We start from the raw sequence: 27,529 nt of genomic DNA, 5'->3' as shown, positions 1-27,529 counted from the left end.
CTGGAGCTGAGGACTTGAAGCAGGTGCAGAGAGTGAGCCTTCGCGTTAAAACAAGGTGAAGGGTGTAGAGCTTGATGTTGCTCAATATTAGTAATAATCGCAAGGTGGAACAATTCCACACGAGCCCAGATCTCCTCTTCTCTGACCTGGAGTTGCCAGGAATGAAGACAAAGCCACCTCGGTCTGTACTCTGATGAAGGGGTGAGGGAGATAGCCCTGGCCACACGGTCCAGAACCAAACACACTGACAAAAGCTACCCAAAGCTGGGCCTTCACCAAATGCCGGGATTCCTCTCTGTGCCTGAAGCCACAACCAGGAGAGCCCTGAATCAAAGAAACTAGCCCCTTCTAATTTATTTTTCCTCATCTCTAAAATGGAATAAGTTCACGGGGTTTGTGTAGAAATAAAATTAGACAATGTATATTAAAATGCTTTTAAAAACTGCACAAATGTGAGCGATCGTCCCTGCTGCTGTCGTTTACCTTAAAGGAATTTGCCATGAGAAACATCTCACTTCAGGCTAGTTTTGCAGCCAATGGCTGCCAGAAATATCGATAGCAGCCCTTTTTGCAGGCATTCTTCAAATTCTGCTTAGTGTTCATTATCACCTTTATTGACTTAGCTCAGCTGCAGCACCAACCAGCTCCATCATCCTGTCACCAGGCCTTTGCAGGGCACTTTGTGGTTTCGAAGGAGAAGGAAGACTGGGGTGAGAACACACGTGCAGGACGTGAGTGGGCTCAGGGCAAAGACAGCCTCGGCCCCCAAGCTGCTGCGTCCTGACAGGGCCCCGGAGAGAAGGGCTGAGACAGCCGCCATCTGACCCTGCACCCAGGAAGGCCGTCGCTCTGGAGTCCGTGCCTGCAAGCAGGAGAGGGAAGCTGCCACTTGGAAGAAGACTTCCGGATGCTGGGGTTCAGAAGCAACGTGCGGCGTGGGAGTAGCAGTGATGGCGGCCTCCAGTGATGGAGGAAGGATGGCGCGCCAGGTGCTCTGCAGGTGCTTTGCAAACTGCCCAGGTTCCAATCCCGCCTGTGCGCATTGCCAGCTCTGAGGTCTTGAGAATGTTACTTGGCCTTCGGTGCTGCAGTTTTCTCATCCATAAGGGGCTGTTCTTGTTATGTGAAGATTACATAAGTATATAACATATAAAAATACATAGGTTTAAAATATAACTGTATACATAAAACACATTATGTAATATGGAAAACTATGCAAACATACAAATATGGAAAAATGCCTGAAACCTAAGAACCATATGATTGACCATTGCCATTGTCATTTGCTTCATCATCATTATTATAAATCTGTGCTAATTTCCTACTGTTGCTGTAACAGATTACCACAATCTTAGTAGCTTAAAAGAACATAAATGGCATACTGTGTACAGTAAGAAAAGCCTAATTGCATTGGTCCTAAGATTCTTCTTCCCTTTCTCCTAAGTGCTTTCCTTGTCCTCTTCAGTCAGAATTGGGTGAAGAAGCCAGAGTCCTTCTTACACAGGATGTCCACGGTGTTACACGTTTTCAGCCCATCTGGAAGTCAGAAGTCCTAAAAATCAAGGTGTCAGCAGGCTGTGTTCCTGCTGGACGAGCCAGGGGAGAATTTTCCAGCTTCTAGGTGCCTTCTGCATTCCGTGGGTCCTGGTTCCTTCATCGCATTAACTCCAACCTCTGTTTCTGTCATCACATCTCCAGCTCCAGCTCTCCTGCTTCCCCCCATGAGGGCATGGTGATTAGACTGGCCCTACCGAGATAATCCAGGATCATCTTCCCATTTTTAGATCCTTGACATCAACACACCTGCAAAGTCCCTTTTGCCATATAAGATAACATAGTCACATGGTTTTGGAATTAGAATGTGGCCATCGTTGGCACAGCCAGTATTCTGTCCACTGTATCTTTCAACAGAAAAATCTGTTTCCCTATTTCATAGGTAAGAAATGGAGACTTGGAGGGATTACACAAATCTAAAAATGCGAGACGTGGGCTCCCAATACAGATCTGTCTTGTTCTACAACCCATGTTCTTTGTACCAGCTGCTTGTTGGCATAGAAATGGAAGCTCAGAGCTGTATCCCAGCTCTGCTTCCAAGCTGCCAAACAACATTGGACTTCTAACAGGTAAAATGAGAGTCCATTTGTGAAGTGGGTTTATATGACACTTCACAGGTACTAGGCACCCCTGTCACTCCCTGGGTGTCCAGATGAGAAAATTGGGGCATGGGGAGGTAGAATGACTTGCCCAAGAACACATGGTAAGTAAAGGGTGGAACCAAGATTTCACCCCAGGTCTGCTCAGCTCCAGACACTAACTTCGTTCCTCTCTATTCAGTGGAAACTATAGACTAAGGAGCCATTGCAAAAGAAGTGTGGTTTTGCGATTCTCAACTTCAGTGCATTAGGTGCAACTTTTCATGTTTTCATGTCCATAACCTTTCAAGTACGGAACATAAAGTACATCTATTCAGTCTTGTACTTTATACACTATAACCTTTATACTTTGGACATGAAAACAGAGGGGTTTGAGAAACTGGGATTGATACATGAGGACAGAAGGAAAGGTTGAGGATCTTCAGTAAGGCAGGGGGAAGGTCAAGAAAACACATTCTCAAAACCTATAACATCCTTCACATCCTGTAAAGGCAATATACTGACTGTTCACCCAATGACAGAAAAGAACAAGAAGACTACCCAGCAAAGTAAGAGAAAGAGTTTTAGGGCCAATTAAAGTAGACCCTTCTGGCTGTACACTACAAATGACAGACTTAAAGTATGTACTTCTCTCCTTTTGTCCCAGGGAAGGGTACAGACTAAAAATATAAATATACCTAAATTGGAGGAAGTTTGGACAAATGGATTAGAAGTATTTGCTGGCTTCTAAGAGAATCTAAGTGCTGCCTTGAAGATAGAAATCAGAAAGGCATGGATGCGATGGGTTAAAGGAGAGATCATGGATTTGGGAGAGGGAATCAAATCTCCACTCTGCCACTTTGTTAGACGGGGTGAACTCTTCACCTCCTAAGCCCAGCTCCTCATCTCCTCCTCATCAACTAGACCAATGAGGCATAACCCTTAGAGAATGTAGGGAAGAATAAATGAAAACTCTTTGTAAACAACTAGCACAGGGCTGACATACAGTATGTGCAAAGTGATGATGGCTTGCAGAAATGCAGAACAACAACCAAAATAGTTAACACTTAATAATCATCTGTGACTTTCTAGGCACTCTTTTCTGTTTTATATTTATTAATAATTTAATCTCCATTCTAAATGTAGGCTTAGTATTAACTCATTTTTTAATGATATAATGAGAAAACAGCCCTGTTGTCCAAGGTCATACCACTAAGAAATCTCACAGCCAGAATATTAACTCCATCTGGTACCAGAGTCTTTTGGCAATTTTGCTAGGGTGGCTTAAACTTTATCATCCAAACCAGATTATTCATGGGCTGGGGAAACAGAGAGGAATTCAGACTATTCCCAGAGAAACTAGGACACGTGGTTACCCTGACTCTACTACCTTTATGGACATCTTTTAAAGCACAAATGGACTTTAAAATCATTGTCTGCTTTTAAAAGATGGGGAAACTGAGGTAAATCCATCTGGAGCCTCCCACTGTTTATACATCACCAGCGTCCTCAGCCCCACAAGGTCTAACCCCCTCTATACTCTGTCTCCCGTCCACACAGAGGCACTTGCTAATTCGCCGCACAGGTTCTTTCTCAGTTCCTCTCACATCCACCTTAGCCTTTGCATGTGCTCTTTCTTCTGCCTGACAGCCTAAAATGCTCCCACCCTCATCCCCTCCTTTCTTTATCTTGCTAACCTCTACTTGCTTGATTCCCTCACTTCAGATTCCTACCTTAGGATACACAGTAGAGAACTTCTGGCCACATCTTTATTTCTACTTATCCTCTACTGAGCCCTTCTCAGAAATGTGGCTAATCTGACTGGTCTGAGACTGGCCATGTTTCTTTTGGGAAAGGGGGCACAGATGAAGGACCAATGTGAGCATAGCGTCTTCCATTCTACTGCCTGAGTTTGTCTGAAGTAGAGATGGCCATTTCCTTCTTTACTGCACCCAACACTATAGCAATCCCCTTCCTACCTCTGTTCGTGCTACTGAGTGACATGTCATAGCACTTAAGGGCAGGGCTGCCTTCCAGGGGCTGCCCCTGCCTCATTTGTGCTCGCAGATCTAGCAACTCCTACATGTATCTAGCTCAGGAGTAGAGAAAGTCTTTGGAAGGAAGTCACCATTATATGGAGGGAAGGAGAAGCAAGTCCTGCTAGTTATCCCATCCAAAGCTTTGCGCTAGATTTAGCACCACATTCCAGAGAAGTCCTGCACCATGGGCTGCTGGGCGAGTGCCCAATGACCTGCAGAACTGGTACTTCATTTTCCACGTGGCTACTGTTCCTCACAGGCACAGCTCCCTCAGAAGGGAACTCCAAAGGAGCAGAGGATGGAGCACCAGATCCCCATCCTGGACCCCAACACCACTCGACCTTCAGAACTCAAGTCAAAGGTCAGATTTGACTATTATGTCTGTGGCAAAATGTCTTCCTCTTATAGGCACACATTCATCACATATTTTTCCTTACTAGCTCTACTGTGTCCCTGAAACAGGACATTCTGCCCAAATAAACAATTTGCGAGTCTATCAAAAATTGTAACCTCAAATTTCTCCTCCAGGAGAAGAATTTCCATGCAGATCCTGAGGGAAACATGGGAAAACAGTTAGACTTAGCTCTGATTTCCTCTCACTAAATAGATACACATGATGCTACCATAGCAATCAGGTGAATCCTGCTCTGGGATAAAGATACATACTAATTATCCTTGGAGTAGCTCCAGACTCTGGAAAGGAAGCCAAGAATAAATGTTCCAACTGAGCTGACTGTACTCTGTGTAATTACCCATGCAACTTTTTTCCATTTCTCATGGAAACCTCGAACACATATAAGTGACTGATTCACAGAAGCATTCATTAATTAGCAGACAGATGTGCCTTTATTGAAAGCCTACAGTGTGCTGGATGTTTAGCATAGAGACTGTGAGGGCAAAGTCTCAGTCCTCTAGTCTAGTGTGAAGACAGACAAACAATGAGACAGGCAATGGGAAGAACTATGGAAGCACCCCGACGTGTTTGCGGGAATAAAGTAAAGGAGTGCTGATAACCCAGCTCTGGGGGTGGAATAAGCTCTGATTTGTAGCATTTGTTGATTTCTGTGGCATACATTCTTCCATCAAGCCCTATTTCAAGCTACCAGCAACATGTCATTGAACACAGAGTTGGAAAGAGACCTGTACTTTCAGCTCTCCTAAGCCAGTGCAGCTGGCAATAAGGGACAGGTTCTCAGAAGCACTGAGGAAAGATTTCTTGTGTGTTGACCTTTCAACTGTAATTTCCAAAAGAGAAAGATTGTCTGGAAACCTGGGGATTAAAGGACCCCCAGCACTTTTTAAATATCAGGCAGAGCTTCTGGACCAATCTAAGCTTGAATGCCCTTTTGTCACTGCGAGCAGACATGCCTGACTACTGGGTTCCACGTAAGCTTACCTATGTATGGGAAGAGTGTGTAGCATTCTGGAGTGGTATGTGTGCTCAAATTACCAGCAGTTTGCCCTTGGAATAAAGATTCAGTGAACCTGCTGTCAGAAGAATTTCCCATGGTAGCAAAATGAAATCGGTCTCTTTGGTGGAATATAGCTAAATCAATAAGCTGTGGTGTTTTAACACACCTCAAAGAGTGCCAGGAAACCTGACTCAAGTCTAAGACCATCAAAAAAGGCAAACTTTTCCTGTTTTACATAGAAATTCAAGGATTTTAAGGGAATTTTTCATGAGATTTAGCCCCTCAGTATAGTGTACTTTCTTTGTCTATCAATCTGTAAATGAGACAAAGACTTTCTGCTTCTTCAGTAAACTTTACTTAAGTGTGTCTTTCAAAGTAATAGACACATGTGTTGTTAACTGAGTAAAGAAAAAAATAAATAAATTTACTGTTGCATGGCAAAAACATCTGAGAAATTCTAAATTTAATGTTGAGTGGGTGTCTTTAGTGTGGGATATCTCAGAGCCTTCACCCTACATTAAATACAGCTACTCTAATTGAGAGCCATATCAAGCCTGCATGTCAGGTAATGCATCAAGCACTTTAAATATTGTAACTCAGTTAATCTTTTCAACAGATTTGTAAAATAGATATTATTGGCATCACTACATTTTCTTGAGGATGAAACTAAGGCTCATAAAATTCAAATACCTTGCCAGGATCAGAAAACCCAATGAGCTATAGTAGCCATTCTTGAATCCAAAACTCCATGACTCCAGAGCCTGAGCTCTTAAACTCTATATTAGTATATATTCGTCTTATGCTATCTCCAGAAGTAGGAGAGAGTATTCACTAATTCCTAAACATATTTGAGCTTAAGAGCTTTTCCATAGAGTCCTTTTTATTTTTATTTTTTATTTTTTTTCTGCACCAGTGTTCAACAGAACACACTTTGTAAACACAGGATCATAACACAATTTGGAAGGATACAAGATCAAGAAATATGTGAGGAAATCTTGTTTAACAGCTAAAAATTGTGGTCTAGCTAAAAAGTAAAATGAGTAACGAAAGTAATATAGAGAGGCACAGGTGATGTTGTGGAAAGAATGTTAAAGTCTGGAGAAATGGGTTATGTCCTGGGACTATCAAAACCCATCAGGATAACCATGGACAAGTCATTTCACTTCTCAGAACCTCCTTCTTCTCTGCAAAGTATTTGTGTCACATTGAAGTATCTTTCAGCAACATGTTGCTGGAATCAATCCACCATGGGTGTCTTGCACTCCAACTTAACTCACAAGGCCCTGGCCTTTCTTTCAACTGCACCACTTCTCAGGATTGTTCATGCAACCAGAAATTCTGAAAAGTGAAATAATGCAGTGCAGGGATGTGCTTCATGGACCCATGCTGTGAGGTGCTCTTCCTTTGGTCAAAGAAGAGGCTTGATTACTTCTTGCTACAAAAGCAATGGAATCCCTAATCTTAGGAGCCAACTCTTAGGATACCCCTCACTCTGTGAAGGCTCTATTTGCCCCTCTCTGTTGCCCTGTGGAATTTAGGACTTGTGAAACTAGTGCATCCATGCTGATACTGCTTTTGTAATGAATAATAAAATTCTTTGTCTCTGACCCAAGAGTCTTGTGCCTTCCATCAGCACCCAAAGAACTGAGACAGGCAGGCTAGCTCTTATCTCGACTGTCAAACTTAATTAAACAGGATAAAATTACAAGAGATGGTGACATAAAAGAGCACATGACATTCCCTAAATTTAGTAGACTAAAGAGAAAATCATAAAGTACAGGAAGTGACTGCTTCTTTGCATTTATTCACTCAATCACTTTACTGATGAAGTCTGAGTCAAGTCCTGTGTCAAGTCTTATGTGGCAGGACTGCTCCTGTTTTCTGCAAGCTTTTTAAGGAAAATAACTAATCAATTCTATTAAAAGAAATGGCTGAAATTACAAGTTTTCCCTTAGATCCACACAATACCAAAATAAAAGGTTGATTCTGCACCTTTTATCCACAAATTTAGTAATTTATAGAAAATGAAAAACCCTGGGATTGTCCTGGACATAATTAAACCAGGTAGCATATATCAAAGTGTGTAGACTTAAATGAGTACTGCGTGGCCCCTTATGGGCGTCCAGAAATTCTTTCCACACTTAACTGTACACTCAGGTAGGCTTCTATCTCTGCACACATCAGTCCAGTTTTATTTCAAAACTAGATGCAAGTAAGCCAATTATTCCCATATCAAGACAGGCAAAATCTTAGAGGTCACGCAAAATCCATCAAGATGCTGCTGTGCATGAACAAGCATATAACTCATTTGTGGAATAACTTGCCTTGTGCTCTGAACAAAGAAATCACACAAAGCCCCAATTACCATTAGGAAGTCCTTGAGAGATACTCAAGCTTTTAAAGTTAAATTTTATTGAATTAGAAAAGCAGGGAAGGAAAGAAATAGTATCATCTTGCAAGGAGAACTGTTTACTCTGTTGCTCGGAGGTCAGGGCCAACATTTAATGGTTCTAAATAGTCTCGAATCTGCTTGGTGAATTTTTTTCAGGCCAATTTGTTATATAGGTGACTATTATACAGTTCTCTTTGTATTGTGGCCAAGACAATATAAAATATAGGTAACATTTATCAAAAATATTGTTGAAAGGACTGTGTCCCTGAAGTTCACTCATGTATTAATTCATTCAACAAATATTGAGCTCCTATCCTATGCCAGGCATTATATGAGATGCTGAACCAGTGTTTATGTGATCATCTGTGGTGTCTTTGAGTTTGAACTGTCTAAAGGACCTGAAGCTGGGAGGGATGTAGCCGAAGTGGATGAGTGCCTACTTCCCATATACAAGTCCTGGGTTCGATCCCCAGGACCTCCTAAAAACAAAACGAACAACAAGCAAACAAATGAGAAAAAAACAACAACTCGGGAGCTGATGTGGTTCAGTGGTTGAGTGCCAGTTTCCCACATACGAGGTCCTAGGTGCCCCAGTACCTCAAAAAATGAAAATAAAAAAAGGACCTGAAGCTGACCTCAAACCCTGCAAGACTAAGACAGGCTCGTAACCCCTGGTATTGGAATCTCTCTGAATGAACAAGGCATCCTCCTTCCTGAAAAGGCTTTGCCTTGGCAAAAGTCCAAAAGCTTACATTGCTAGAGCCAATGACAGAGCCAACTCAGGCAAGTTTGTAAAGGTTGCAATAAGCAGTAGGTTATGAAGGACTGTGTCACTTCTTCTATACTTGGGTGCAGGTAGAAAGGCAGAGCAGTTAGACACATGCAGGAGAATTGTAACTTGAGTTACAGATATGCTTAACTAAAGTGCCAGATCTCTCAGAAAAAGGCAAAGGAGTGGCCCCTGGATTTTACAATCAGATTTCCAGTTTAAAGGTTGGCATGTAATTTGACTTGGAACTCTACTGTGTCAATAGAAATTCTGGGAAGGCTAAGCCAGAAACATCACTGTTAGTATTAACTGAAATTAGAAAATGAATCCAGATGATCTGGAGGGCCAATAAGGCATAATTTTTGAGAAAAGAAGTTTCTACATAAAGTTCTGACAGTCTAGGGATCTCCTTTGATACAGGGTATTGGCTATCTGAAGCTCAAATGAGAACATCTGAATGAACGTACACTGTTGCCTCATTGGAGATTTTATTTTCCAGCCTCCCTTGCAGCTAGGTGTGATTATGTGAATAAGTTCTTCATGAAGTGATGTAAGTGGAAGTGACACATGCAACTTGTGTCTCAATTGTTTAACATTGCTTGTCCAGTTTTGACTGAAGATGAGGACTGTGCCCTGGAAATGGCAGAAAAACAAGATGAAGGAACCCAGGTCCCTGTAAGATCTCAGAGAGCCGTGATGTCGCAGTAGCTTGGACTCTCACCTTCATGTTACATCAACTGACCTGGCTTTTACCCTAATAGCAGTTATTCAGAAAAGGCCTCTGAGAGGGACTAACATTTGAGGCAAGACATGGGTGATGAGAGATTCATTATTTTGAAGAGATAAAGAAAAGTGTACCTGGAAGACAGACTAGACAGTGCAAATACCCTAAGGGAGTGAGTTACCCTTGGGTTATGAGCAGAGGAAGTACATCACCAGAGTGTAGGGAGCATGAGGAGTGTGAGACAGCCTCTCTAGAAAGCAACACAAATGCTGGCCCAAGTCACTTCAAGCAGAACCCCAGAATAGGGTATAAAACTTTTCTTCATGCTCCAATAAAGCTCTTTCCTCTCCACAGAATCAGCCAGAGCAGGCCAACTAGACCGTTGCTGTCTGGTCTTTTTCCATCTTCTCACCTCCTTTGCTCTCTTCTACTTCTCAGCCCTCTTCTCAGCGGCCCATTCCATATTGCTCAGGCCAGATCTAAGGGGAATGACATGCCATTATTATCTCCATCGTACAGAACCTGAGGTCCAGAGAGGGTAAATAACTGGCTCAAGGTCACAGAACCAGTACGCGATAAAGCCAGGATCCAAATCCAGGAAGCCTGACACTAAAATCTTCTCCCTTAGTTAGCATACTCTCTATAGGTTGGCTCAGTTCTTGCAAAGTCTTTTATAGTCAGTCTTTATAGCCTAGACTTTATAGTCAAGGCTTCATATTGTTCGAAACAAAACGAAGCTGGATAGCACTTTCAAAATCGGTGAAACCCAAGTGCTCAGTGCTTAAACAGGTTTCATGGGTTTCTTGTCCCATAAAGCCGCTATTGAGAAGGTGCCTTGCTTGGGCCCGGAGGGGTCAATTAAGCTTGCTTGGTTCCGGCTGGCTAGCAGTGCCTCAGACTACCAGGGCAGATCAAGACGCCCAGACAGCCAGCAGGGACACATGGCTTTTCTGGCCACAGGAATACAGAGCCAAAGAAAAACCATAATTACTGCTATTTTAAAAAAATACCATCCCCACAATTAAATTTACTGGCCATTAAACAGTTATTGCTTTGCTTGTTACCAAAGTGGTCAAGTTACATTTCTTGCTTTATTGGATTTTTTATTTCCTCTTAATGGCTAGGCATACTTTCCTTGGCATAGAATCTGTGACTGTAGCAGTTTGGCCACGTTGGTTGTTAAAAAGCTCTAAAAAGAAAGGGGTGTCAAACAAAGCTGCAGAGCAGTGTGGCAGTGGCAAAAGCTCTAAAAAGAAAGGGGTGTCAAACAAAGCTGCAGAGCAGCGTGGCAGTGGCATATTTTAGGGAGCCACAGAATTATTCCAGGGCTGGCAGAATCCACTCTCTGTGCACCCACCATTGTCCACAGCCGTTCAAAGGTCTCACCTATATACCTGACACATAAAGAGTGAAAAAAACATGAATTGGTGTCAGAAAAGTACTGTATTCATAGTGGCTTCCTGCCAAAAAGTATGATATAGTAGGGAGTGATTTTTTTAACCTGAAAAAGAGGTCCTCTTTTTTGAAAACTTGCACAACCACTAACATTGTTGTCAACATGATTTAACATTTGACAAGCTAGTATATGGACAGCGCTCAATAAATGTAGTTTTTAGAATCTAAGCCTCCTCTTAACCCGAAGCCGTCAGAGCAGACATCTTCCCAAATTCCTCGTGACTGAGGAATGAGCGACATAAGGGGATGTAACCATGGGCTGCAGGAGATTTATTGTTATCGCAGTTATTGTCATGGGGTAACTTGCACGAGTGATATAAAGATTGCATTTACCAAGGGTTCAGACGGGAGAGGGAGGACGAATAGATAGCACAGGGCATTTGTCAGGCATTGCGTTGTTCTGTGTGATACTGCAGTGATGGATCCATGACATTAAAAGTCTGCCGAAGTCTGTAAAACTGTACAGCGCAACGTGTAAACCATAATGTAAACCATGGGCCTTGGTTAATAGCAATGCTTCAATATTGGCCTATCAATTGTAACAAATGTACCACACTAATATGTTAATAACAGGGGGAAAATGTGTGTGGGGTGGCTGGCTATATGGAAATCCCCTATACTTTTGATGTAACTTTTCTGTAACCTAAAATTTATTGAAAATAATTTTTAAAAATACAAAAATAATTTGACTAGCTTATGAGAAATACAAATGTTCCCAGAGCAATGGTCATGTCAAAATACAGATTTTGCCACCCTTTCCGTCCCCTAATTGAAGTGATGGTGGCTCTTGTAGGCCCACCTTAAGAGAAACGACATTTGACCATACCACAAATCCATAGGTGCTTCCCAAAGGAAACAGTTAAGTCAAATGAATATTCTCCCAAAACAGAAACGTCTGTCAGTAGGACATCAGCAGAAAATGCTAACCTATTCAAGCCTCTAAATTAATTTTAAAAACAGGATGCTTCTTTTGCCTTGTTCATGCCCAAACTGGGGTGGCCAGGCACTCCAATTCAATGAGAAAAGTTGATTGGCCACAAAGAAAAACCACAGCTCCCAATGTGTATAGATGGCCGAGACTCAACGCTGCCAGAGCATCAGTCCATCAGAGACAGGGACCAAAGACCTTGGCACCGTGCCTGCGTCAGCCGCAGCCTGCCGGGGAACGACTCGGGCCTCAGGGCCACCAGCCCCGGCTCTAAGAGTGGTGGGCTGGGGAGGGAAGTTGGTGCACTTCCACATTTAAGATGTGAACAGTACCTCATTTTCCTTTCTTTTTTCTAATACCTGGAGGAAAGAAAGCTTTATTTGGTTGAGCATGAAGTAGGCGCTGGCAAATCAAACTGGCTGTCTATACAAATAGCTCAAGACAAGTAGCAATCACGCCATAACAATTCATGGGCTGTGACCCCCTTCACAATAAAAATTGTGTCTCCTTTGCCCAACACAGTGTCTGGTATGTAGTAAAAATTAAGTAAATGTTGGTGGAAAAAGTGACTGAATTTCTGAAAAAAGATGCTCAAAGAGGAGCTGGACCTCTGAGTTGCCCCTTGTCCTGTTACACTGGGATATCATTGCTTTCTCTATAAATGACGTAAATCTACAAAGTAGGAAAGCTAAGGGGTTTCCTCAAACAGAGTCACAATTCTAAGAACCTGCTCCCTTTATAACCAAAAGAGACTGGCTTTGCTAGCGTCCCATTTTCCAAATACAGAGATTCAACCTATAAGCAGAAAGAGATTTGCCCAAGCCGAGATTTTGATGCCAGAAGTTTCTTGAAGATCAACTTACTCTGAAAAGCCAGAAGTGTCATGTACATTTTACAACTCAAATATCTGATTTGAATCCCTTGCCCTGAAGTGATTAGTGCAAAGGGCAGTGTCTAAGAGCTCCAGCTGGGAGGGAGCGCTCTTCGATGCCTAAAGCACCACCACCGTCACCTGATGGATCTCGCCTTCCTGGGCCATGCGTACACCTGCTCCAGGTTGTAATTATCTGTTTATGTTTTTGTCTCCCCCACGAGGCTCTGCGTTCCTCAAGGGCAGGAACCTCATTTTATTAACCTCTATAACTCTAGCGCCTAACACAAGGACTGGCTCAGTGCTCAATATATATTTGTGCTCAAATAAATATTTGCTAGATATTACTGAATTCACTTTCTGTCTTAGTTCTTGCTTCAGTGAAATCTCAGATTAAACTTTTGTCATTTCTGTATTTTTCAGAGTTCTGTGTTCCCATCTGCTTTCATCTTTCCCTCCTTTCATTACATTTCCTTTATAGCAACCATAATATCACCGAATAGCAAAGACTGATAACCCCAGAGACAGATTAAGACAATCAGTGAGCAGCAATCCCACAAGAATGCCTCGCTATGACCCTAGCCCAAAGCTCTAGACCAGCTCTCATTCACTAAAAGGCAGAGTTTGATCTGAAACAGCTGCTCAAGGTAATGCTTTCCTTGCTGAATTTTTTGCAAAAAAAAAAAAAGTTAGACCTTAATAAGAAAGATTTTTATGTGGATTGGTTTGAAACTTGATACTTCCTCTCTTCCAATTATACTGCATCACAATCATCATCATCATCATCATTTATTAAGTGCTTACTACTTGCCTCAAACAGGTCTGCATCCTCTGTTGTTCACATACAACCCTATGAGTTATATGTGTGTGTGTTTGTGTATATATATATATATATATGTGCATAATTTTGCCCCCATTTTTCATATATTAATATAAGGACACAGCCCCAAGTTCACACAGCTAATAAGTGTTAAAAGCAGAATTTGAAATGAAACAAAATGAATACAAATGCCCCTTTCTTACCTACCAAATATAAGGTCATTATTACTTTTATGCTTTCCTGGATCAATGTTAAGTTTCCAGTACAAGAGTCTAATAGAGTGAAGGTGAGTAAACGGTATAGACATGGACAACTTCCACCTAAAGAGAATGCTTTACAAGTTGGCTTACTCATTCCTCAGACATTAATTTAGCAACTACTATGTGTTAGGCACTATTTAAGATGTTGGAAACTGAAGAAATGAAAATGACTCAGATCTGATTCTAAAATCAGAACCCCAGCTCCCCGGCTTGCACACTGTGTAACTATGAGCCGGTCACATAGTCCCTCTCTACGCTGCAGTTTCTTCATCTTTTAGTCAAGGATATGCCTTTTCCTAGGGTTGTTCTAAGGATGGAACAAAATCATATGAGACCAAATCCTTGTAATGGCTGATAAGGCCCTATGTGATGTCGCCTCCCTCTTTCACCCCATGGGTGCTGAGGGATACTCCACACATATGCAGAGATAAGTCTTTCAGCTCCTCCAAGGCTTCCCTCAAATATTACCCTACAAGAAAACCAACAGTGACCAGAAAACAAATACTCTTTCCCTTACTCTGACACCCTGGTACCATTTCCCCTATTTTATTTATTTTCTCCATATCACTTAGTACCTTTTAACACACCATAAAATGTAGTGACTTATTGTATATTCATTGCCTATCCACATATTATCTCCCTTCTCTTCCCAGGGGGACAGAAATTTTTGTGTATTTTATTTACTGAAGTAGCCCAAGTTCCCTAGCTACTCAATTAATAAAGGGAAAAGGAAAGAAGGTATATAAGAGCACTAACTGCTCTGCCATATAGTGCTCAAAAAAAGTTAAAATAGGTAAAACCCTATTCTTCAAGAGGCTCAGCTTAATTAAAAAAAAAAAAACTCATACTGAAGGATTAAAATTTTTTATTTTTTGGTTACAGCTTTCTCTTCCTAGCACAGCTCTTTTTAGTTTTCCAGTTTGATTGGCACTTACATTTTTCTCACACAGCATGAAATTTTCCTGCATGACAGATTTCCTGAAGAGTGATTCTGCTCACGCTGGGCTTTTTGCCAGTTTTGCCATATGTTGGGCTGCACCCTGGGGATCTAGCTCTCCTAAGGACAGCCTTGGCCTCCCCACCAATTAAGTGCTAGACATTGCTTGGAATTCTACTGTGTGCCTTGCTCTGTGCTCAGCATTCTCAAGATGAAGAAGGGGCCCCAAGGGGCACAGAAAAAATACAAGATATAGCCAGTTTCAAGGGCCAGTCTATACATGACGTTTTCAAATATGGTTTTCCAATCATGGCTCTGCCATTTGCCAGTCTTATGAGATCTTGTACAATTGGCTTAATCTCGTTGAATCTTAAATTCCTCACCTGACAAAAAGTAGGAGATGACAATAATGTTGCCCTAGACGATTACTGTGAAGGGAAAAAGATTCCTAAAAAATAAGGGATAAAGATTCTTGGAATAGGTGATGTCATGAACAGGGTGATGTAAAGCATCCCCTGAAAAAACCTCCCTAGAGTTTCAGTGAATAAAAGCACAAATCTCACTTGCTTAGAACTCAGTAGTACAGTAGAAATTGGAAAAGGACTGTACAAACACTGAACTGAAGAAAGAAAAATATTATCAGGTAGGAAACTTCTTCCCCAGTCCCGTCAGTCCACGCGCTCGCCTTTAACTGATCCTGCACAGTTGGGAGTTGATCAGTGACAGTGGCCTGGATCTCTCTCACCTCCCACTGGGGACACAGACTGTAGAGCCCCCAGCAGCAAGGTGGAATCCCACGCATTTCCAGACACAAGGACCCAAGCCCACAGAGACCCCAGGGCAGAACACGAACAACTGAGGAATGCTGCATAAAATGTGTCCCTAGGAGGGGAGGGGGGTGAGGGAGAGAGAGAGAGATATACCACAGTAAAACCTAAACATAAAATGGACTTTTCTGGAGTAACCCACCTTACTGGATTGACCCCATCAGGCTTCCTGGGACAGAGTACTGAAAAAAAAAAGAAGGAGGGGTTAAACAGTGCTGCTAGAAGACAAGAGGGCCAGAACTGAAAGACAATAAGGATAACGGGGGGAAATTAAGGAGAGAATTTAAACAAATCATAGGAGCTGGGGAGAAAATTCTTCACAAACACAAATGCAACAGATCAAGATTCCCAGAGAAAGAAGAAAAGAAAAGGAAATTTCTACTAAAAGTGAAAAAAAAGCACAATCTTAAAAAATTGTACCACATATCCAGGGCAAGAATCAGATGAAGGAGAGCTGAGAAAATCTGTACGTGTAAACATGGGCTATTCTAAATGTCTTGAATAAATTGGACCAAACTCAAAGAAGAGACTTAACATGCAGCCAAATGACAACAAAACCCTAGACAAGAGAGAGAAACTGACATTCAGAGTTAACTCATCTGGATAGTCAAATGTCTAGATATCAGCAAAAGTTACAAGCCATACTAAGAAACAGGAAGATATGACTCTATCAAGGGAACAAATCAAAACTACAGAGGAGACACAGAATTTGGAACAACTAATCAGAGAAGTTCAAATAAACTCCTAAATCAATTCAAGGAGGTGAAGGAAAATATGCATTAAGATATAAAGGATATTAAGAAGACACTGTGCACACAAAGAAGAATTTGAAAGCATAAAAAGAAATATAACCAAAATTATGGGGATGAAAGGCACAATCTAGAGATTCAAAATACACTAGAGTCATATGACAACAGATTTGAACAGGCAGAAGAAAGAATCAGCAAACTAGAAGACAGAACAGTTGGAGTTGTACAGTCAGAAGAACAGATAGAGAAAAGAATAGGAAAAAATTGAGTAGCATGAGGCACACAAGCATACACATCATGGGTGTCCCAGAAGGAGAAGAGAAGGAAGAGGGGGCAGAAAGAATATTTGAGGAAATAATGGCCAAAAAGTTCCCAACTCTTAGGAAAGACATAAATATATATGCCCAAGAATAGCAATGCACCCCAAAGAGAATAAGTCTTAATAAACCTACTCTTTCACTCCTAGCCACATATTAATTAGAATGTCAAAAGATAAAGAGAGAGGAAGTGGCTCCTCAGGAAACGGAGGTTGGCTGTCACTGTGGGCACCAAGGTGGAAGGGAAAATGGACATTAAATGTGTGGAACCAAAGTAAATGGGGGGTAAGAGAGGAGTTTCTTGAGAGTACACAAGGATGGATATAAAACATGTAATATTACACCATAACATATAGGAGATGACAGACTGATAATGTAAACCATAATGTAAAACATAGGATAACTAAAAATGTAAAGAACTGTGTATCCTAAAGTATGCACCATAATGTAAGCACAGATGTCACCTTGTTAGAAAGCTAATGTCTCAGACTCTGTACATCACTTTAAGTAAATATGATATGAATAGGGTGTAAGAGTATCACTGTGGAAGGGAAAAGGTTTTCTGGTGGATGTGTGGGAGTGCTGTATATTATATATATGCATTGCTGTGGTCTAGGACTCCTGTGAAGAAAAGCTGAATAATTAGGGGGGAAAAAAAAAAAAAAAAAAAAAGAAAAAGATAGGATGTGGAATTTTTTCAAGTCAACATTCTTTATCTAAGTTCTTTATCTAACTTTATCCAAGTTCTTTATCTATCCTTTAAACCCATCGCTATATGCCATTCCCTAGTAAGGGACCATGACATTATATTGGGCTTCAAATTTTGGGGAGTTCTGGATCACAGAGTGTTTCAACAATGGCAATGGAGGGATACTGGTATGGGATACCAATGACAGGTGATATATGGCTGACAGGGAGCTGTACAGAACATATGTCCAGGGTGCATGGTAATGTTTGGATATACTCATAGTGGCAACAATTAAAAACCACAGCAGGGGGGTACTGGGTTCCTGGCCAGTGGTGCTCTGTCGTGGTCCCTAGGGGAGCAGCGACAGTCTCCCAGGTACAGTGGTGGGGACTGGGAGGGAGTGAGGGTTCAACAGTGAGCCTCTGATGCTAATGACTATGCTTGTGAGCTGATAAACCTAAAATAAGAACAAGGCCTAGAGCAACATTGTGCCTGGGAATTTCCTCCTGTCAGCCTTCATGTTACTCAAATGTGGCCAGTCTCGAAGCCAAACTCAGCATGTAAATGCAATGCCTTCCCCCCAGCGTGGGACATGACACCCGGGGATGAGCCTCCCTGGCAACGAGGGACCACTATCAACTCCAACTGATGATGCAACTGGAAAATGACCTTATACGGAAGGTTCAATGCGGATCAGAATATCCGTGTCTACATAAAATAACATGACTTTAAAATGCTGTTTGACCTAAAGTAAGGGGGAAATGGAAAGGAGAAATGAGTTTATATGGCTACGAGTTTCTAAAAAAGAGTCTGGAGGCTGGCAGAAGGATTGCCCTCATGCACAACTGAGCAGAGTCAGAGAGACAGATAAAGCAGATACAACCCCCAGATATTGGTTCCTTTGAGGGCTAAAGAGACCCATGGGAGTTATGGTCATGGCCGATGGGGTTAACTACCAGGGCAGATGGCCCCTCTTTGGAAATGGTGTTTATGTGTGATGAATCTGGACTCAGATGGGATCTCCCTTCATAAGACTTTCATGCTAATGTGCTGGAGGTGCAGTTAATGTTGGGGTTTAAGATATATTTAGGGGATTTGAATCTCTGGACTGACAATGTGATAGCCAGGACCTGAGCCTCAACAGACTCCAGCACCTACAATCTGATCTATTGGACTTACCACACTCAGCTAAGATGGAGTTGAAGAAGGACAACCACCACACCATGGAGCCTAGAGTGATTACAACTGAAAATGGGAGGATTGCATCCAGCATCCATGTGGAATCTGAGCCTCCTCTTGACATAGAGGTGCAATGGACACAACCAATCCAATGTCCACATAGAAGAGGTGGCATTGGATTGGGAAAAGTGGACATGGTGGACGATGGGTATGGGGAAAGGCAGGAAGAGATGAGAGGTGGAGGCGTCTTTGGGACATGGAGCTGCCCTGGATGGTGCTTCAGAGGTAATCACCGGACATTGTAAATCCTCACAGGGCCCACTGGATGGAATGGAGGAGAGTATGGGCCATGATGTGGACCATTGTCTATGAGGTGCAGAGGTGCCCAAAGATGTACTTACCAAATCCAATGGATGTGTCATGATGATGGGAACGAGTGTTGTTGCGGGGGGGAGAGGGGGGGTGGGGGGGGGGTTGAATGGGACCTCACATATATATTTTTAATGTAATATTATTACAAAGTCAATAAAAAAAAAAGAGAGAGAGAGAAAAAAAAAGAATATTAAAGGGAGTTCTTCAGGCTGAAAGGAAAAGACAGGAGAGAGTGATTTGGAATGATGTAAACAAATGAAGGCTAGTTAAAAGGGTAAATGCAAATAAGATACATAACAAAAGATCAACTATAAAGAAAAAGAGATTGCAATAAAGAAAAAGAGAGACAAAAAAAAAAAAAAAGATATGACAAATAAAAACCAGGGGGCAAAATGGCTGAAGTAAGTTTTGCCTTTACAGTAACAGCACTAAAATGTTAAAGGAGGAAACTCTGCCATCAAAAGATACAGAGTGCCAGAATGGATAAAAAAGCATGATATAACTATATGGTGCTTACTAGAAGCTCATCTTAGACTCAAAGACACAAATAAGTTGAAAAGGGAAGATTGGAAAAAGATATCCCATGCAAATAATAACCAAAAAAAAAAAAAAAAAAAGACTTAGTGTAGCTATACAAATATCAGACAAAATAGACTTTAAGTCAAAAGCTGTTATTAGAGACAAGGAAGAACATTATAAACTAATAAAAGAGCCAATTAACTGGAAGTAATAACAATCATAAATGTGTATACACCTAACTAGGATGCCCCAAATTACTCAAGGCAAACACTGAAAAAACTGAAGGGAGAAATAAACCCCTCTACAATAATAGTTGGGAACTTCAATACACCACTCTTACAAATAGCTAGAAGATCTAGATGAAAGAACAGTAAGGAAATAGAGAACATGAATAATATAATAAATGAACTAGTTCTAACAAACATATACAGAACATTGCACCCCCAATACAGCCCAATATACTTTCTTCTCAAGTGCACATGGAAAATATGTTGAGTCACACAACAAGTTTCAATAAGTTTAAAAGTACTGAAATTATGCAAAGCATTTTTTCTGACAATAATGGAGTAAAGCTGGAAATCAATAACAGGCATAGAACCAGAAAATCTACAAATATATAGAAGTCAAATCACACACTGTTAAATAATCAAAGAAGAAACTGCAAGTGAAATCAGAAAATATCTTGAAATGAATGAAAATGAGAACCCAGCATATCAAAACTTAGGGGATGCAGTGAAGGCAGTGCTGAGAGGAAAACTTAATAGCCCTAAATGCTTACATTAAAAAAGAAGAAAGAGTGAAAGTCAAAGACTTAACTGAACACCTGGAGTAACTAGAAAGAACAGCAAACTAACCCCAAAGCAAGCAGAAGGAAAGAAATAACAGAAATTAGATCAGAAATAAATGAAATTGAAAATTTAAAAATTCTCATTGGTTCTTCGAAAAGATCAATAAATATGGCAAACCTTTACTAGACTGACAAAGAAAAAAGAGAGATGCAAATAAATGAAATCAGAAATGAGAGGAGGAGTATTACTGACCCCACAGAAATAAAAAGGATCATAAGTGGATAGCATGAATAAATGTACACCAACAAGTTAGACAACCTAGATGAAATGGACAAATTCCTAGAAAGGCACAATCTACACTGACTCTATAAGAAATAGAAAACCTCAACAGACCAATTACAACTAAAGAGATTGAATCAATCATCAACAATTTCCCAACAAAGAAAAGCCCAGGACCAGATGGTTTCAGAGGGGAATTCTAATAATCATTCTAACAATTTACACCAGTCCTGCTCAACTCTTCCATAAATTTAAAGAGGACAGAACATTATCTAACTCATTTTATGAGGTCAACATCACCCTAATACCAAAACCAGATAAAAATTCAACAAGAAAAGAATATTACAGACAAAATTATCTTATAACTATAGATGAAAAATATCTGCAACAAAATACTTGAAAATGGAATCCAACAGCACCATAAAAAATTATACAACATGATCAAATGGGCTTTATCCCAAGTATGCAAGGGTGGTTCAACATAAGAAAATCAGTTATGTAATACACCACATTAACAAAACAAGGAAAAAGCTACATAACCATCTCCATTGATGCAGAAAAGACATTTAACAAAATCCACCACCCTTTCTTGATTAAAAAAAAAAAAAAAACACTTAGGAAAATAGCAATAGAAGTAAACTTCCTGAACATGATAAAGGGCATATATGAAAAACCCATCACTTGAATCATATTAAGTGGCGACAGCTGAAAGCCTTCCTTCTAAGATCTGGAACAGGACAAGGATGACCACAGTTATTTAACATTGTACTGGAAGGTCTAGCCAGAGCAATTATGCAAGAAAAAGAAATAAAAGCATCCAAACTGGAAAGGAAAAATTAAAACTTTCCCTATTTATAGATGACATGATCCTATATATAGAAAGTTCCAAAAATCAACAATAAAGAAACTAGAGCTAATAAACGAACTCAGAAAGTGGTGAGATACAAGATTAACATGCAAAAATCAATAGTGTTTATGTACACTAGTAATGAGCAAGCTGAGGAGGAAATGAAGAAAAAAAATCCACTTACAATAGCAACTAAAAGAATGAAATATCTAGGAATAAATTAAGGCAAGGATGTAAAGACTTGTGCACAGAAAAATACAGAACATTGCTAAAAGAAATCTAAGAAGGCCTAAATAAATAGAAGGATATTCTGTGTTCATGGATTGGAAGACTAAATATTGTTAAGAACTCAATTATACCCAAAATGATTAACAGATTGAATGCAATTCAAATCAAAATTCCAATAGCCTTCTTTGCAGGAATGGAAAAGTTAGTTATCAAATTTATTTGGAAAGGTAAGGATCCCCATATCGCCAAAAACCTTTTTAGAAAAAATAATGAACAGAGTTGGAGGACTCACGTCTTATTTTAAAATAATATTGCAAATCTACAGTAGTCAAAACAACATGGTATATTGACCAAAGGAATAGAAATGACAATTCAGAAATAGACCCTCACATCTATGTCCAATTATTTCTGACAAGGTTGTCAAATCAATGCAATTGGGAAAGAACAGTCTCTCCAAAAAGTGGTGCTGGATTAATTGGACATCCATATGCAAAAGAATGAAGGAGTCCCATATCACTCACCACACATAAAAATTAACTCAAAATGGATCAAAGCCCTAAATATAAAAACCAGGACTACAAATAACCTAGGAGAAAATGTGGGAAAGTATCTTTAGTATCTTAGGATCTTCATCATCTTCAGGATTTTCAAGGCAATGATTTCTTGGAATTTATACCCAAAGCACAAGCAAGGAAAGAAAAAATAGTTAAGTGGGACTTTCTCTAAATTAAAAATTTTTGAGGATTGAAAGACTTTGCCACAAGAGTGAAAGCACAACCTACTCAATAGGAGAAAATATTTGGATACCATATATCCTATTAGTGGTTAATATCTAAAATATATAATCCTGCAACTCAACAATAAAAAGATAAACAAACCAATTTAAAAATGGGCAAAAGGTTTTGATAGATGTTTTTCCAAAGGGGATATACAAATGGCTAAAAAACACTTAAAAAGATGTTCAACATCACTAGCAACTTGGAAAATGCAAATCAAAACCCAATGAGATATCATTTAACACCCACTAGACTATGTCTACTCTTGAAAAAAAAAAACGAGCAGAAAACTACAAGTGCTGGAGAGGATGTGGAAAAATAGGAACATTCTTTTATTGCTGTTTGGAACATATAATGCACAGCTCCTATTTTACTTAGTATAGAATTACCATATGCCCCAGCAATCCCACTACAAGGTATATACCCAAAAAAAATTGAAATCGGGGGCTCAAATGGAGATGTGCACATTGACGTTCATAGTGTCATTGTTCACAATTGTCAAAAGATGAAAGCAACCCAAGTGTCCAGCAACTGAAGAACAGATAAATAAAATGTGGTATACACATATGATGGAATATTATTCAGCCATAAATAAACATGAAGTCCTGATGCATGTGACAACATGGATAAACCTTGAGGACATTATGCTGAGTGAAAGAAACCAGACACAAAAGAACAAATACTATATGGTCTCACTGATATGAGATAATTATAATAAGCAATCTAGATTAGGGGTTACCAGGGGATACACTGAGCTAGAGAATGGGGGGTTAATGCTTAATTTGTATAGAATTTCTATTTAGATTGATTGTAAATGTTTGGAAATGGATAGTGTTTATGGTAGTATATAGTTGTGAGTGTAAGTAACAGTATTGCATTATATAGGTGAATGAATTATGTAGGGGAAATTTTATGCTGCATATGTTACTAGAAAAAATTAAAAGATAAAACATAGCATTGAATAACACAGTGAACCATACTGTACATGATGGACTATAATTAATAGTACAAGTATAAGAATATCCTTTCACAAATTATAACAAATTTATGACACTAATACAAGGTGTTAATAATAGGTTGGTATATGGAAAAGATACACCTAATATATACTATGGATGATAGTTAACAGTAGTATTTTAGTAATTTTTCATCAACTGTAACACAGTTACCTGTGTACTGCTAAAAAAATTAGCACAATCACAAAAACAGTTTTATCATCAATTTTAACAAACTTTCAACACAAATGCAAGGTGTTGGTAGTGGATTGGAGTATGACAACCCTGTATTTTAGGCATTATTGGTCTGTAAACCCACAGCTTCTCAAATAAAATATTTTTTAAAAGATGCTTAGAATAGTGCTCAAAACATAGTAGGCAATGTTTAATAAGTTTTAGCTTTTATAATTAAGCATTACCCAACAAAATAAATGCACAGGAAATGAGAGTAAATAACCAGGGAAACGTTTGCATTGTTCCTTTATACATTTCTAAACACATAATGAAAGAATCTACTACTTCACCTTGAGGAGTTCTAAATTTGGTGGAGGAGATGGGAGAACCCAAACACAACATATTATGAAATATGGGATGGGAGTGTTATTTGAGAAAGATCAGTTTGATGACAATATGAAATATATATATATATATATATACACACACACACACTATATATATATATATATATATATACACATAATGAGTTCCTGGCCAGGGGAGCTCTATCACATTCCCCAATAGAACAGCAACAATCCCCCAAGTGCAATGGCAAAGACCAATAAAGACGGATGGTCCAACAATGAGCTACTAATGGCTCTGATTATGAGCTTGTGTGCCTGAAATATGAACTAGGCCTAGAGCTGCGGGGTGCCTAAGAGTTACCTCCTGAGAGCCTCCATGTTGCTCAAATGTGGCCACTCTCTAAGCCAAACTCAGCATGTACATGCATTGCCTTCCCCCCAGTGTGGGACATGACTCCCGGGGATGAGCCTCCCTGGCACTGAGGGATTACTACCAAGTACCAGCTGATGCTGTAACTAGAAAATGACCTAGAAAAAGGTCAACTCAGACCAGTGGAATATCTCAGCCTACACATAATATCAAGTGTTTAAAACTGCTTTTTGACTTGGGATAAAAGGGGGAAATGGGAAGGACAAGTGAGTTTATATGGCTATGAGTCTCCAAAAATGAGTCGGGAGTTCATCAGAGGGGTGATGGTTATGCATGCCTCAGCAGGGTACCAGCGACAGCCAAGGTAGATGGAAACCCAAGTGCTGGTTCTCCTGAGGGCTGCAGAGACCCACAGGTTCTATGGTCATGGCAGATGGCTCTGTAGTTCAGGGCTACGTCAGTTGGCACTACTTTGGAGTTTGTGTTCCTGAGTGTGATGGAGTTGGACTCAGATATGACCTTTCAACACATGCCTCTTCTGTTACTTTTACTGGACCTGTGGTTGATGTTTGGGTTGGTGTATACTCAGGAGACCTGAATCTCTGAACTGTCCATGTGATGGCCAGGCCCTAGGCCTCAGCAGACTTGTGGCTCCTACCCTTTGATTTTTTGTACTTACCCTGGCCAGCTGACAGGGAGGTGAAGATGGTCAACCACCTCACCAGGGAGCCAAGAGTACCTACAGCTGCAAGCAGGAGAATTGGAACCATCATCCATGTAGAATCTAAGCCCCCTCTTGATGTAGAAGGGGACTGGACATAACCATCCCAGGGTCCGCAGGATGGAAGAATAGAGTATGGATTAGAGTGGACTTACTGGTGTTCTGCTGGAGAACTATTGTAAGGGAAGAAATTGTGGTAATGATGTGGAGGGGATAGCCATGGTGGCTGCTGATGGTAGGGAGATGGAAGAAGAGATATGGTGTGGGGGCATTTTCAGGATTTGGAGTTGTCCTAGGTGGTGCTTCAGGGATGGATGCTGGACATTGTGTGTCCTGTCATGGCCCACTGGGTGGACTGGGGGAGAGTGTGGACTACAATGTGGACCACTGTCCATGTGGTGCGGCGGTGCTCCAGAATGTGTTTGCCAGCTACAGTGGATGTGCCACAGTGATGGAAGAGGTTGTTGATGTGGGAGGGGTGGAGTGGGCGGGGTGGAGGGGGGTATATGGGACCTCATTTTTTTTAATGTAACATTTAAAAGAAAATAAAGAAGAAAAAAAATGATGGGGGTAAGGGGTGGGGAGTGGGATATATAGGAACCTCTTATGTTTTTTAATGCAACATTTGTGTGATCTATTATCTTTAAAGAAAGATAATTAAAAAATAAAAGAAATTTTTAAAAGATTTTTTAAATTAAAAAAACTTTTTTTAACTTAAAAAAATTAAAAATAGTCACAATTCAGATATATTCACTGTCCATGATGGAGCAACGGCAACAGCACTGGGATATTCCCTCTCACCTTAAGCAAGTGAAGATAAAAACAGATGAAACTGATGAAACCACATCTTCTGACATTGGACAGCAGGCAGCACATCCCAGAAAACGGGAGAACTAACAAAGCAAACCCTCTGATTGCCCAACTTACTGCTGGAAAGAGTTTCTGGGCAGTAGCACAGAGAGGGTGTGCCCAGAGCACGGCAGTCACCCTGTCCTGAGAAGAGTAAAGAATTAAGACAGGTCAAAGTGGTAGGAATATGCCAGAGGGGCAACCACAGAAGAGCAGCCTCTGGAACCTGTGAAAGGTTCCCTTTAAGAATTCTGTTGAGCACCAACCATCATGTCATTTGAGGAAACTACCTGTAGCCAAGGGGGAGAAAAATCACTGAACAGTAGCTGGTGAACACTCCAGAGAATTCATATGTGGCTTGGAATAGTTCCTGCTCCCACCAGCCAGATTTGGGGGAAAAACTATCCTATCAGCTACAGTTCTCAGAAGAGTATTTCCTCAAGAGAGAGGGCAAATTGTTAAAGGAAGAGGAGAGAAAATGAGTCTCTAAGATCATCCAGATTTGTCTCTCCTCAATAGGAGAGTCAAGAATTCAATGATGAAAATGTGGCATAATAAATAAATAAATCAAGAAAGCTTAAGGCTAAAAGTTGAAGCCTCTGGTCTTGCTATTATAATAACATATAAAATTGACATTAGTGACTGTACATTTAGTAGGAATTAGATACTATAGAGGGGAGAATGACCTACAAGGAGGAAATTACAGAGCATGCCGAATCTATGACAGTAAAGAAACAACCATGGTAGTATGATAATACACTGGTTTATAATCCCATATCAACTTAATAAGCAGAACACATTCTGGGTAGCTACAGAGAAGGTAAAAATATGATAAATTCCATATAAATCTTGGGGAATGTCACAGTTACTATTTGGTTCTTGACCTCAAGCAGGTAAAACTAACCATAGGTATGATTAAAGTTGGACTGATATTTTGAAAATCACTACAAAATAAAAGCAAACAAAATATAGAAATCAAAGGAAAGTACCAGAAAGCACCAAGGGCACAAACTAAGTGACAGTGGAAACCCTGAGTTATCAATGCAATTCAATGAGTATATCTAATTTTATTGAAAGAAAAGCATGCATTTTATCAAAAGAAAAAATAATTGCAATAGAGGTGCAACTTTTATCTTTAAAAAGTGATTGACCAAAGAAAGTGCAATTGTCTCTTTTGAAGATATCTCTGCCTACATCCTGTAATGGTTATGTTTGCCCCTTGCCTAAAGGCAGAGCAACCAATTAAATGACTTTTCAAAGTTCCTTCCATCTATGATTGCAGCAAAACAGACAGAACATAAGCAATTAATATCAAATACACCAATTCTTCTGGGGTACAGGGTCATATTTCTAAGAGAAATAAATCTGAGAAAGAATATCCTTTTGAAAGATTGATTGTATTGGAGAAAATATCCATCACAAATAAAGACCAGAAGACATTCATGTGAGATAAACACCAAATAAATTAAGATAGAAAAAAATTGGACAGTCAGCTACGATAATAGATAAACTGCAGCATCACATGCCAACTGTTTGTACATTTTACACAAAATCTTTTGAGGAAAATAAATTACACTGAAACAAATGATCAACTTCCAATGCTTTAAATAGGAATGTAATAGAGTAAACTTACTGTGGTATGGTTTACATATTCATTAAAGAAGAAATGAATAAATTTCATTATTGTGCATCTTCACAAAGGCAAAAGTAAAAGTACAGGAGTTTTCATGTTGAAGACATCTCATCTCAGATCATGCATCAATGT

This window comes from Dasypus novemcinctus, chromosome 10 (assembly GCF_030445035.2).
Source record: "Dasypus novemcinctus isolate mDasNov1 chromosome 10, mDasNov1.1.hap2, whole genome shotgun sequence".
Taxonomy (NCBI): domain Eukaryota; kingdom Metazoa; phylum Chordata; class Mammalia; order Cingulata; family Dasypodidae; genus Dasypus; species Dasypus novemcinctus.
The sequence above is the reverse complement of the archived record's forward strand: the minus strand, read 5'-3'. Positions refer to the sequence as shown.